This window comes from Neofelis nebulosa, chromosome 15 (genome assembly GCF_028018385.1).
Source record: "Neofelis nebulosa isolate mNeoNeb1 chromosome 15, mNeoNeb1.pri, whole genome shotgun sequence".
Classification (NCBI taxonomy): Eukaryota; Metazoa; Chordata; class Mammalia; order Carnivora; family Felidae; genus Neofelis; species Neofelis nebulosa.
In genome coordinates, this window is record NC_080796.1 from 26,060,521 (window position 1) to 26,071,890 (window position 11,370).

At 41.9% G+C, this 11,370-nt stretch overlaps 1 long non-coding RNA gene across 1 annotated transcript; it reads right to left on the reverse strand.

Moving 5' to 3' along the window:
- Nucleotides 1-4,983: 4,983 nt before the first annotated feature.
- LOC131496186 (uncharacterized) lies at nt 4,984-10,844 on the reverse strand. Its single transcript, XR_009254367.1, has 3 exons — nt 10,710-10,844; nt 8,729-8,857; nt 4,984-5,311 (listed from the first exon to the last, which is right to left on the reverse strand). It is a non-coding gene; the product is annotated as an uncharacterized LOC131496186 (long non-coding RNA).
- Nucleotides 10,845-11,370: the final 526 nt, after the last annotated feature.

Genomic DNA, 11,370 nt, shown 5'->3' on the forward strand with positions numbered 1-11,370 from the left:
AGACCCATCTATATGCTGCCTACAAGAGACTTATTTCAGACCTAAAGACACCAGCAGATTGAAAGTGAGGGGATGGAGAAACATTTATCACACAAATGGATGTCAAAAGAAAGCTGGAGTAGCAATGCTTATATCAGACAAAATAGACTTTAAAACAAAGACTGTAACAAGAGACAAAGACATACACTATATAATAGTAAAGGGGACAATCCAACAAGAAGACCTAACAATTGTAAATATTTATGCACCCAACATGAGTCCACCCAAATACATAAAACAGTTAATAACAAACATAAAGGAACTAATCAATAGTAACACAATAATAGTAGGGAATTGTAATACCCCACTTACATCAATGGACAGATTATCCAAACAAAATTAATAAGGAAAGAGTGGCTTTGTGCTTTTTTAAATTTTTTTTAATGTTTATTTATTTTTGAGACAGAGACAGAGCATGAGTGGGGGAGGGGCAGAGAGAGAGGGAGACACAGAATCCGAAGCAGGCCCCAGGCTCCAAGCTGTCAGCACAGAGTCCGAAAGCAGGGCTCGAACACACAGACCGTGAGATCATGACCTGAGCCTAAGTCGGAAGTTCAACCAACTGAGCCACCCAGGCGCCCCAGGAAAGAGTGGCTTTGAATGGCACACTGGACCATAGGCTTAATAGATACAGTCAGAACATTCCATCTTAAAACAGCAGAATACGCATTCTTTTCGAGTGCACATGAAACATTCTCTACAATAGATCACAATTTAGGCCACAAAGCAAGTGTCAACAAATTCAAAAAGATCAAAGTCACATCATACATCTTTTCTGACCATAATGCTGTGAAACTACAAATCAACCACAAGAAAAAACACAGAAAGAGCACAAATTTGTGAAGGCTAAATAACATGCTACTAAACAATGAATGGGTCAACCAAGAAATCAAGGAAGAAATAAAAAATTACATAGAAACAAATGAAAATGAAAACACAATGGTCCAAAATCCTTGGGATGCAGCAAAAGGATGATTCTAAGAGGGAAGTTTATAGCAATATAGGCTTACTTCAAAAGCAAGAAAAATCTCAAATAAACAACCTAACCCTACACCTAAAGGAGCCAGAAAAAGAACAACAACAACAACAACAAACCCAAACCAGCAGAAGGAAGGAAGGAATTAATAAAGATTAGTGCAGAAATAGATTATATAGAAACTAAAAAAAATAATAGAACAGATCAATGAAATCAGGAGGTGGTTCTTTGAAAAAAATCCTCTAGCCAGCCTCAGGAAACCCTCTAGCCAGCCTCATCAAGAAAAAAAGAGAAGGAGTGCCTGGGTAGCTCAACCAGTTAGGTGTCTGACTTCAGCTCAGGTCATGATCTCATGATTTGTGGGTTCAAGCCCCACATCAGGCTTTCTGCCATCAGCACAGAGCCTGCTTTGCTTTGGATCCTCTGTTTCCCTCTCTCTCTCTCCCAGTCCTTCCCCTGCTCACACACATGCTCTCTCACTCCCTCTCAAAAATAAACAAACATTGAAAAAGATTTTTTTAAAAGAAAAAAGAGAAAGGACTAAAGTAAATAAAGTCACAAATGAGAGAGGAGAAATAACAACAAACACCACAGAAATACAAACAACTGTCAGAGAATATTATGAAAAATTATATGCCAACAAATTAGACAAACTAGAAGAAATGGATAGATTCCCAGAAAAATACAACCTACCAAAACTGAAGCAAGAAGAAATAGAAAATTTGAACAGACTGATTACAAGCAAGGAAAGTGAAAAACTCCCACCAAACAAAAGTCCAGGACCAGATGGCTTCACAGGGCCATCCTACCAAACGTTTCACAGGACAATCCTACCAAACGTTTAAAGGAGAGTTAATACCTATTCTTCTCAAACTTTTCAAAAAAAAAAAAAAATAGAAGAGTAAGGAAAACTTCTGAACACATTCTTTGAGGCCAGTATTACCCTGATACCAAAACCAGATAAAGACGCCATGAGAAAAGAGAACTACAGGCCAGTATCTCTGATGAATATAGATGCAAAATCCCTCAACCAAATATTGGCAAACCAAATCCAACATTACATTAAAAAAACAATTCACCACAACCAAGTGAAATTTATTCCTGGGATGCAAGGATGGTACATTATTCACAAATCAATCCACATGATACATCACATCAATAAGAAAAAGGATAAAAACCATATGATCATTTCAGTAGATGCAGAAAAAGCATTTGACGAAGTACAATATCCATGCATGATAAAAACCCTCAACAAACAAGGTTTAGAGGGAACATACCTCAACATATGAAAAACCCACAGCAAACATGATCTTCAATGGGGAAAATTTGAGAGCTTTTCCCTTAAGGTCAGGAACAAGATGCCCACTCACCACTTTTATTCATCATAGCACTGGAAGTCCTAGCCACAGCAATCAGACAACAACAAAAAAATAAAAGGCATCCAAATTGGTAAGGAAGAAGTAAAACTCACTATTTGCAGATGACATGATACTCTGTGTATAAAACCCTAAAGACTCCACCAAAAAACTACTAACTGATGAAGTCAGTAAAATCACAGGATACAAAATCAATGTACAGAAATCATTTGTGTTTCTATATACTAATAATGAAGCAGCAGAAAGAGAAATTAAGAAAACAATCCTGCTTATAATTACACCAAAAATGATAAAATACCTAGGACTAAACTTAAGCATAAAAGCGAAAGGCTTATACTCTGAAAACTATAAAACATTGATGAAAGAAACTGAAGAAGACACAAAGAAATGAGAAGATATTCCATGCTTATGTATTAGAAGAACAAATATTGTTAAAATGTCTATACTACTCAAAAGCAATCTTCACATTTAATGCAATCTCTATCAAAATACCAACAGCATTTTTCACAGAACTGGAACAAACAATCCTAAAATTTTTATAAAACCACAAAAGATCCTGAATAGCCAAAGCAATCTTAAAAAAGAAAAACAAAACTGGAGGTATCACAATTCCAGTCTTCAAGTTATATTACAATGCTGTAGTAATCAAAACAGTATATACTGGCACAAAAATAGACACATAGATCAACAGAACAGAATAGAGAGCCCAGAAATAAACCTGCGATTACATGGTCAATTAATCTTTGGCAAGGAGGAAAGAATATGCAATGGGAAAAAGACAGTCTCCTCAACAAACGGTGTCAGGAAAACTGGACAGCTACATGCAAACAAATGAAACTGGACCAGTCTCTTACACCATATAGAAAAATAAATTTGAAATAGATTAAAGACCTAAATGTGAGACCTGAAACCACAAAAATCCTAGAGGAGAGCACACGCAGAAATGTCTCTGACATCAGTCATAGCAATATGCTTCTAGATATGTCTCCTGAGGCAAGGGAAATAAAAGTAAAACTATTGGGACTAAATCAAACTAAAAACCTCCATAGAAAAGGAAACAACAAAACTAAAGGCAACATACAGAATGGGAGAAGATATTTACAAATGACATATCCAATAAAGGGTTAGTGTCCAAAATATATAAAGAACTGATACAACTCTATGAGAACTGGGTGATGTATGGAATTGTTGAATCACTAGATTATCTACCCAAAATTAATATAACACTGTATGTTAACTATACTTGAATTAAAATTTAAAAAAATAACTGATATAGTTCAACACCCACAAAACAAGCAATCCAATTAAAAAATGGGCAGAAGACATGAACAGACATTTTCCCAAAGAAGACAGTACAGATGGCCAACAGACACATGAAAAGATGCTCCACATCACTCATCATCAGGGAAATGCAAATCAAAACCACAATGGGTTATCAGATTACACCTGTCAGAATGGCTAAAATCAACAACACAAAAAATAAATGTCGGTAAGGATGTGGAGATAAAGGAAATTTCATGCACTGTTGGTCGGAATGCCAACTGGTGCAGCCACTGTGGAACACAGTATGGAGTTTTTTCAAAAAGTTAAAAATAGAACTATCCTATAATCCAGTAATCATAGCACTGGATATTTACCCAAACAATAGAAAACCACTAATTCAAAGGGATACAGGCACCCCTAGTTTATAGCAGCATTATTTTCAATAGCCACATAAAGAAAGCAGCCCAAATGTCAATCAATAGATGAATAGATAGAGATGATGTGGTACGTGTATACACACACACACACACACACACACACACACACACACAAACACACACACACTGGAATATTACTCAGCCATAAAAAGAATGAAATTTTGCCATTTTTTTCATTGACATGAATAGAGCTAGATAGTATAATGCTAAGTGAAATAAACCAATCAGAGAAAGACAAATACCATATGATTTCATCTGTATGTGGAATTTAAGAAACAACAAACAAGCAAAGGGGAAAAAATGAGAGAGAGAAAGAGAGAGCGAGGCAAACCAAGAAACAGACTCTTGAGAACAAATTGATGGTTACCAAAGGGGAAGTGGGGGGTGGGTGAGATAGGTAATGGGGATGAAGGGGTACATTCACCATAATGAGCACTGGATGTTGTATGGAAGTGTAGAATCACTATATCGTACAGTTGAAACTAATATAATGCTGTATGTTAACTATACTGGAATTAAAATTAAAACTTAATAAAAAAAAATCTGTGGCTCCTTCTTACTCTACCTTAGAGCAAAAAAGCCTCATGGCTGTTACCTTTAAAAAGTAAAAGCCCTTTTCAACTGTGAAGTGTTGTTATTAAATAGGAGCTTAGATCCTGAATACAGATTAAAAGAACAGAGGCAAATAGACCTGAGTTCAAATCCTGACTTTGCTTAATAACTCAGTGCCTCCGTTTGTTTTGTTGAAGTATTGTTGACATGTAATGTTACATTAGCTTCAGTGTGGTTCAGTTTTATCTTGCAAAATAGTGATGATAGTAATAGTTTCATTGCAGAGTTCTTATAATGATTATATTAAGTAATGCAAGACATATTTGCCACTCCCTGCAGTGATATTTGTTGGTGATGGATGTGTGTGTACGAGGATGTGTTTCAGCAACATTTAAAGGTATGAAGTCCTAAATGCTTACTAAATTTGCTCCTGTTATGTCAAGCACTATAAACAAGCTATATTTCCCACCCTGGGGGAGGTCATAGTGTACGGACTTCAACTGACCCAGGACCAGCTGCAGCAGAGAGGCTGAGACATTTGCCTGAGGCTCCCAGGTGACAGAAGTGGGACACAAATACGGGTCTAGTCATTCCCAGACACTGCTCTTTCCAATGGCTTACATTTCAGGTGAAGGGGAAAGGGCATTCCTTCAGCTTCCATGCCCCCTCTGTAGAAGGTAAGTAAAAGAAAAAAATAGTACTACATCAGAGGTATCTTAGACCACTCAGGCTGCTCTGAGAAAATAGCATAGACTATCAGTAAGACATTTATCTCTCATGCTTCTGGAGACTGAAAAGTCCGAGATCAAGGCACCAGCAGACTGAGCATCTAACAAAGACCCACTTTCTGGTTCATAGACCCATCTTTTCCTTGTGTCCTCATGTGGTAGAAGGAAAGAGGGATATCTCTGGGATCTCTTTTGTAAGGGCACTAATGCCATTCGTGACGGCTTTACCCTTATGACCCAAACACCTTTCAAAGACCTCATTTCCTAATACCAGCTTGGGAGTTAGGATTTCAACATATGAATATTGAGAGGACCAAATATTCAGTCCATAGCAGATGGCAGACAGGGTGTTTCCTACTAAGCATGTAATGAGGCTTATTACAAAAAAGGCAAAAAGTAAGTTCGAGTTTTATTTAACAGTGTTGCCTCATGGGTCACTCAGAGCTAAAAACCTGGACCAGTAAAGACCAAGGAGCTATATTTCAGCAGTAGAAGGAAATGCAGGCAGCCTTCCATTTTCACCCCTGCATTTCAATGATTCCTCTCTCAAAAAAAAAAAAAAAAAAAAAAGAATTGCCTGTTGCAAAAACTCTTCCATACGCTGACAGGGAAAAATTTATGTGTAAAAGGAACAAAATCATTTATTAACATTCTACCTCCCACTTCAACCTGCCACCACCCAAAGGACTAAATCCTGATAGCCAGAAAGTTCTCTGTTTAATAGGTAGAGTAGGGGTGTTCAGATATGGGTTAGGGGAAATAGATTACTCTGCATAGGAAAGAAAGAGCCACTCCCACGGCAAGCAGCTGCACAGTATACACAGCTTGCAGGAGCCAGGCTGGGCAAAACTGACCCTGTCCTTTGGATATTGTGAATCAGTGTTCTGATCACTGAATGCTACTTTTAATCCCAGAGGTGCAGACAAAATGGCGGGCAGTCATTGTTTTTGTGCCTCCCTCCAATGATGCGAGCCTCTGGCCTACAGCAGAAGTGACTTCCAGGGGATTTAAAGGACAGGCACCCTTCTCTCTCTCCTTTTATTTTTCTCTTTTTCCAATTTTTTGGAGCCAGACATCAAAGACTAAGATATTCAAAAGCAACTGTGTATATGGGGGAAATCAGAAAGTCACTGCACGTGCACAGGGAAAGATACAGGCTCAAAAAACACCTGAGAATATCCTAAGTTCACAGCTCAGGCTGGTCCTCAGCAGAGGCAGCCGACAACAATCAAACAAAAATTTAGCAAAAACAAAAACAGTAAACCCTAGGGAGGGGAGGAATCTGATTTTTAGAGTTAACACATTAGATTCCAAACAACAAAACAACAACAAAAAAGGAAGAACTATGAAGAGGGACCTTGAGGGGGCACCTGGGTGGCTCAGTGTAGGTTAAGTCTCTGACTCTTAATTTCAGCTCAGGGCATGATCTCTTGGGTTCATGAGCTTGTGAGTTAGAGCCCCTCTTCACTGCCAGTTTGGAGCCTGCTTGGGATTCTCTGTCTCTCCCTCTCTCTCTCTGCCCCTCCCTCATGTGTGCTCTCTCTAAATAAACAAACAAACTTAAAAAAATAAAGGAGGGACCTTGAGGAAAGTTCCCAACCTAACCGCCTCCAATACATACACATTGGGCATCTACTTTGTATTTGGCATTGACGAGCTGAGTACACACATGGTCCTCACTGCAAGTCACAATGTGCCATGAGCCACAAACTAGGCGTCATTGTTGTGTTTCATTTTTTTTACCTGTGGAAACAGGCTGAGGAGGTGAAGTGATTTCCTGAAGGTGAAACTGTGGCCTATACAGGCCATGGTGGAAATTAGTTTAGACAAAGTTCATGCTTCTAGGGTAACAGAAGGCTGAGCACAGAGCTTAGCAGGAGTGGGAAAGGAGACCCGGACACTGGAGGAGGAACAGGGAGGGAATAGGAGAAGTTCCTGAGAACTCTGTGAAGTTAGGATCACCTGGCATCTGGGGAACTTCTAAAGGCAGCAACGTGAGCTGGGAAAGCAGAGGAAGAGAGGAGCCTTCTGGAGAAAGAACAGTGCAGGAAGGAAGGCCAGGCTTCATCAGGATTTTACCAAAGGCCAAATAGGGGTGAGAGCGAGCCTGACTACAATCACAGGCTGCTGCCTTCGGTCCTCACTGTGCTGTATGCCTGCTGCTCCCCCTTAGTTAGGTGGGTCACTGAATCTCCTTGAGTTTTGCCATTTTCTCACCTGCAAAACGGGCACTATTTGCTTCACAGCAATGATGAATGAATCTCATTGAAGGCGGCTTGAAAACTGCCCGGGTCTCAGAAATATGGCCTGTAGTGAAGCATTCCCAGTGGTTCCTCAACCACCATCTCCACTCTGACGCCTCTTCTGGGGACATGGTCTATATCTTGAGCTTTATTTGTTCCAAGTCCAATTATTTCCTAATCGTACCTAACCAGAAACTAATGTAACATGGTATTATAAGTTACACTTGAATTAAAAAAAAAAAAAAAAAGAATTGTACTTGACCACATTTATTTCCTTTCCTAGATAAGAGAGATGCTGGGTAGAGAGGAGAGCTCTCACCCACACTGAAGATAATCCTTGTTCTAGTCCCACGTGTGCGAAGTCATTGTCTCCTTTTGACTGAGTTTCCTTATCCTTAAATGAGAGGGTTGGGACCAAAGATCTCTAAGGTTCCAAAGGTGTGTGGTCACTTGCAAGACTCCTCCTGAGGCTTTCCTACCAGCCCAGTGTTCTAGCACTTTCTATTGTCCAATTAGCAGCATTTATCCAACTTTTTGTCAGGTATGTGCTTCTATTCCAGGCATTCTGAGCCAATTCTGCAAATCAGACTTCTTGGAAGACTCAAATGTTTTAACATTCTTCAAACATATGACATCAAACGTGCCATTTTCCCTTCATCCACCAACTTTGTACTTTTATCCAAAAAAAAAGAAAAAAGAAAAAGAAAAAGAAAGAAAAGAGGTACTGAGTCCATCTGGCATGATTTGCTTTGAATAAAAGCCCATCTGCTTATTATTTCTAATTTCATTGTCCTCTAGAATGTTTACAGAAGTTTCTTTCAATATTTATTGCACTGTGTTTCTAATTACTGATCCGGACCATCCAGGCAGACTTGGTGGGGTGCCGTGCTAGGATGTAGGTGTCTGTCTCAGTTTCATCTCCACAGTGCTTTACTCTGGGGGCACCGTGTGGTCCTTGGCCGTCATCATGCTGCCTGGGTGTAATGCTGCAGAGGCGGATTCTGACAATCAGCCCCTTTATCGCGAGTCTCCCCGGGGACTTCCAAAGCCTCCTCTGATGAATTTTTGCCTGCTTCGACACCATTATTGTCACAGGAAGGATGGAGATAATTACCTGGTTTATTATCCTGAGGCTGGCTTCATCTGGGGGCCCCATGATCACTGGAAGCAGAAGGCTCATCTCTGTCTTCACGAGTCCTGAATAGATGGGCAAAAGATTCGCATTTCCCAAATTATGGTGTCTCTGAAAGGCAAGGGATGATCTCCGCAATGAAAACACTTCCAACTCGATCCTTTTAAAAATCCCCCCCAAAAAACCCAAAATGCTGTTTTAAGTTAAGCTCTTTTTCTCCCCAAATGAGTTCCCATTTCTGATTTCCCCAGTTCTGTTTCAATGCTTTATTCTTCTCATCTCACGGTAGTATCACCCCCACGACCAAGCAAATCCTGTTCCTCTCTTAGTAGCATCTTAATGCCGTCTCTGTCTCTTCCACTGTCTCTTCCAGTGTCCGCCCATATCACATTGTCCCCATTCCTGAAGGGCCTCCTTCCTGTCTCCTAGCGTCTCCCCAACCCCGCCCGCCGAGCACCTGAGTCCGGAATAACCGACATAAAATATGAATTAATTTCATCATCGTTGCTTCATCAGCAATACTGTGTGAGCACCCTTTGCCTTCAGGATGTCGTGCCCACACCTGCTGACCAGCAGGGTCTCCGCTGTTGGGCCTCCCACCGCCAGCTGGGCTTCCCACTGAACCCTCCTTCCGGCCACACAGGGGAGCTTGGGCTCTGCAGTCTCACCTCCCACCCACACACCGACTTCCCGGACATGTAGAAAAGCTGAGAAAGAAAGACGGTATTTGTGGTGATTCTCAGTAAAGACATCTAGGAGTTAAAAGCAAATTCGACCTTATTTTTATATGTGCATATCATGATCCTCCTTATTCTGACACTCCCCCCAGATCCTGGGAAAATATTTCCACCATATTGTCCACTAAATAGGCCATGGTTCTCCCTCGGCCCTCAGGAATTCAGAGGAAATTCTATCCAAAACAAAAGGGAAAGGAAAGAAAAGAGAAGACATGATACAGGAAAGGCAGTGAGTATGGGTTAAAAAGATGGGATCTGGAATCAAGGAGAACTGGATTCAAACCCCAGCTCAGAGACCTACCAATGCTTGGCATTGGTTGAGCGCATCAGGTAACCTCCCTGACTGAGGCTGCCTCCTTATCTGCAAACAGGGTTAGTAATCACCTCGCAGGGCGTGAGAGCTAAAGCCAACGCACCTAGCCTCCCCCTCTGGGTTACATCACTCCAATGCCATCTCCAGCCTCGGTGGGTTCACTCCAAGGCTCCTCACATGGAGGGCTCACTCCACCAGCCCCTCACAGTCCTAACTAGGGCGAGAGGGCACAGCCAGAGTCCGGTACCCCGTCCGTGCTCTCGGCTCTTTCTTCACAGATCACAGCTCTGCATGTGCTCCTGCCGAGACTTCCCTGCATCTCCTCGAAAGGCAATGCCCCTTGTCACTCCTAGTGACCGGTTGTCAACCGGGGCTCCTAGAAAGTGAGCAGCACTGACTGTGGACTGTGATGGCAACCAACAGGCAGGAAGGAAGGGTCCAGGCAGGTTAATCTGAACCTGAGCTCCCAAGTCATGCCGCCTGAGGTCACCCCTGCCTTCGCTATTTCCCAGCTGGGTGATCGTGAGCATATCGTTTCAACATTGTGTTTCGGCATCGGTACAACGAAGACAATAGGGGTATGTGCTTCGTGGGGTTGTTGTGAAGATTAGATTCCTTCATACACACGAAGCACTTAGAATACGGCCGGGCAGGTAGTGGGTGCTCAGTGAGTGTTAGCTGTGAGAATTAATGAACAAAGGCCTCCATCCTCACAGTCTCGGGAACCTTGCCATCAGGCTGATTGAGATGGTTCTCTGTTTGCCCAGGGGTTTCTTCAAAACTCCCTATTTGTCATCAAAACCACCATGTGCACACATGTGATACACACACACACACACACACAGCCCTCAGCAGTCCCCCAACACAAGAGACAACTAACTCCCTAGAGGCTTTGATAACAAGCACAGCTCACCAGCTCCTCCTAATGAAGCTATGTCGGTCTTCAGAAGCATCCTAGATCTGCTCTGCTCCGGGACCTGCCTCAAATTCCTCCAGGTGGGCAGGAAAGAGGTCAGAGGTCCAATGGAATCTTCTGGATTGATCCTTTGTTGAGAGATCATAAACATTGGTGACTTGGGGCCCAAAATGTCTAAATTGTCCGTACCACCTCGAATTGCCAGATGTTTCTCAACTTCACACTTGTTTTTGGCCTCTCCCACTCAGAAAGTTTACAAATTTGAATTCAATCTTTCAGAAAACATTCACCAACCATCAGTGTTACGGCAGGCACTTGGCTGGAGACTGTGGATGTAGAGATGAATCAGAGACAGACTTTAGCTGCCAGGTCACAGTCAAGAGGGGAAGGCAGGCAGCTGGACAGATCACTCCCATGCAGTGTGTGAAGTGCTGCATCAGAGCAACGCACAGGGAGCTTTCAGAGAACAGAGAGGCATCCAAGCCAGGCACGGAGATCAGGAAAGGCTTCCAGGAGGTGGTGACCCCAGAGAAGGGTCTTAAAGGATGAGTAGTCATTAACAAAAGAATGGCGCTCTTAAAAAGAACACAGGCGGGGCGCCTGGGTGGCGCAGTCGGTTAAGCGTCCGACTTCAGCCAGGTCACGATCTCGCGGTCCG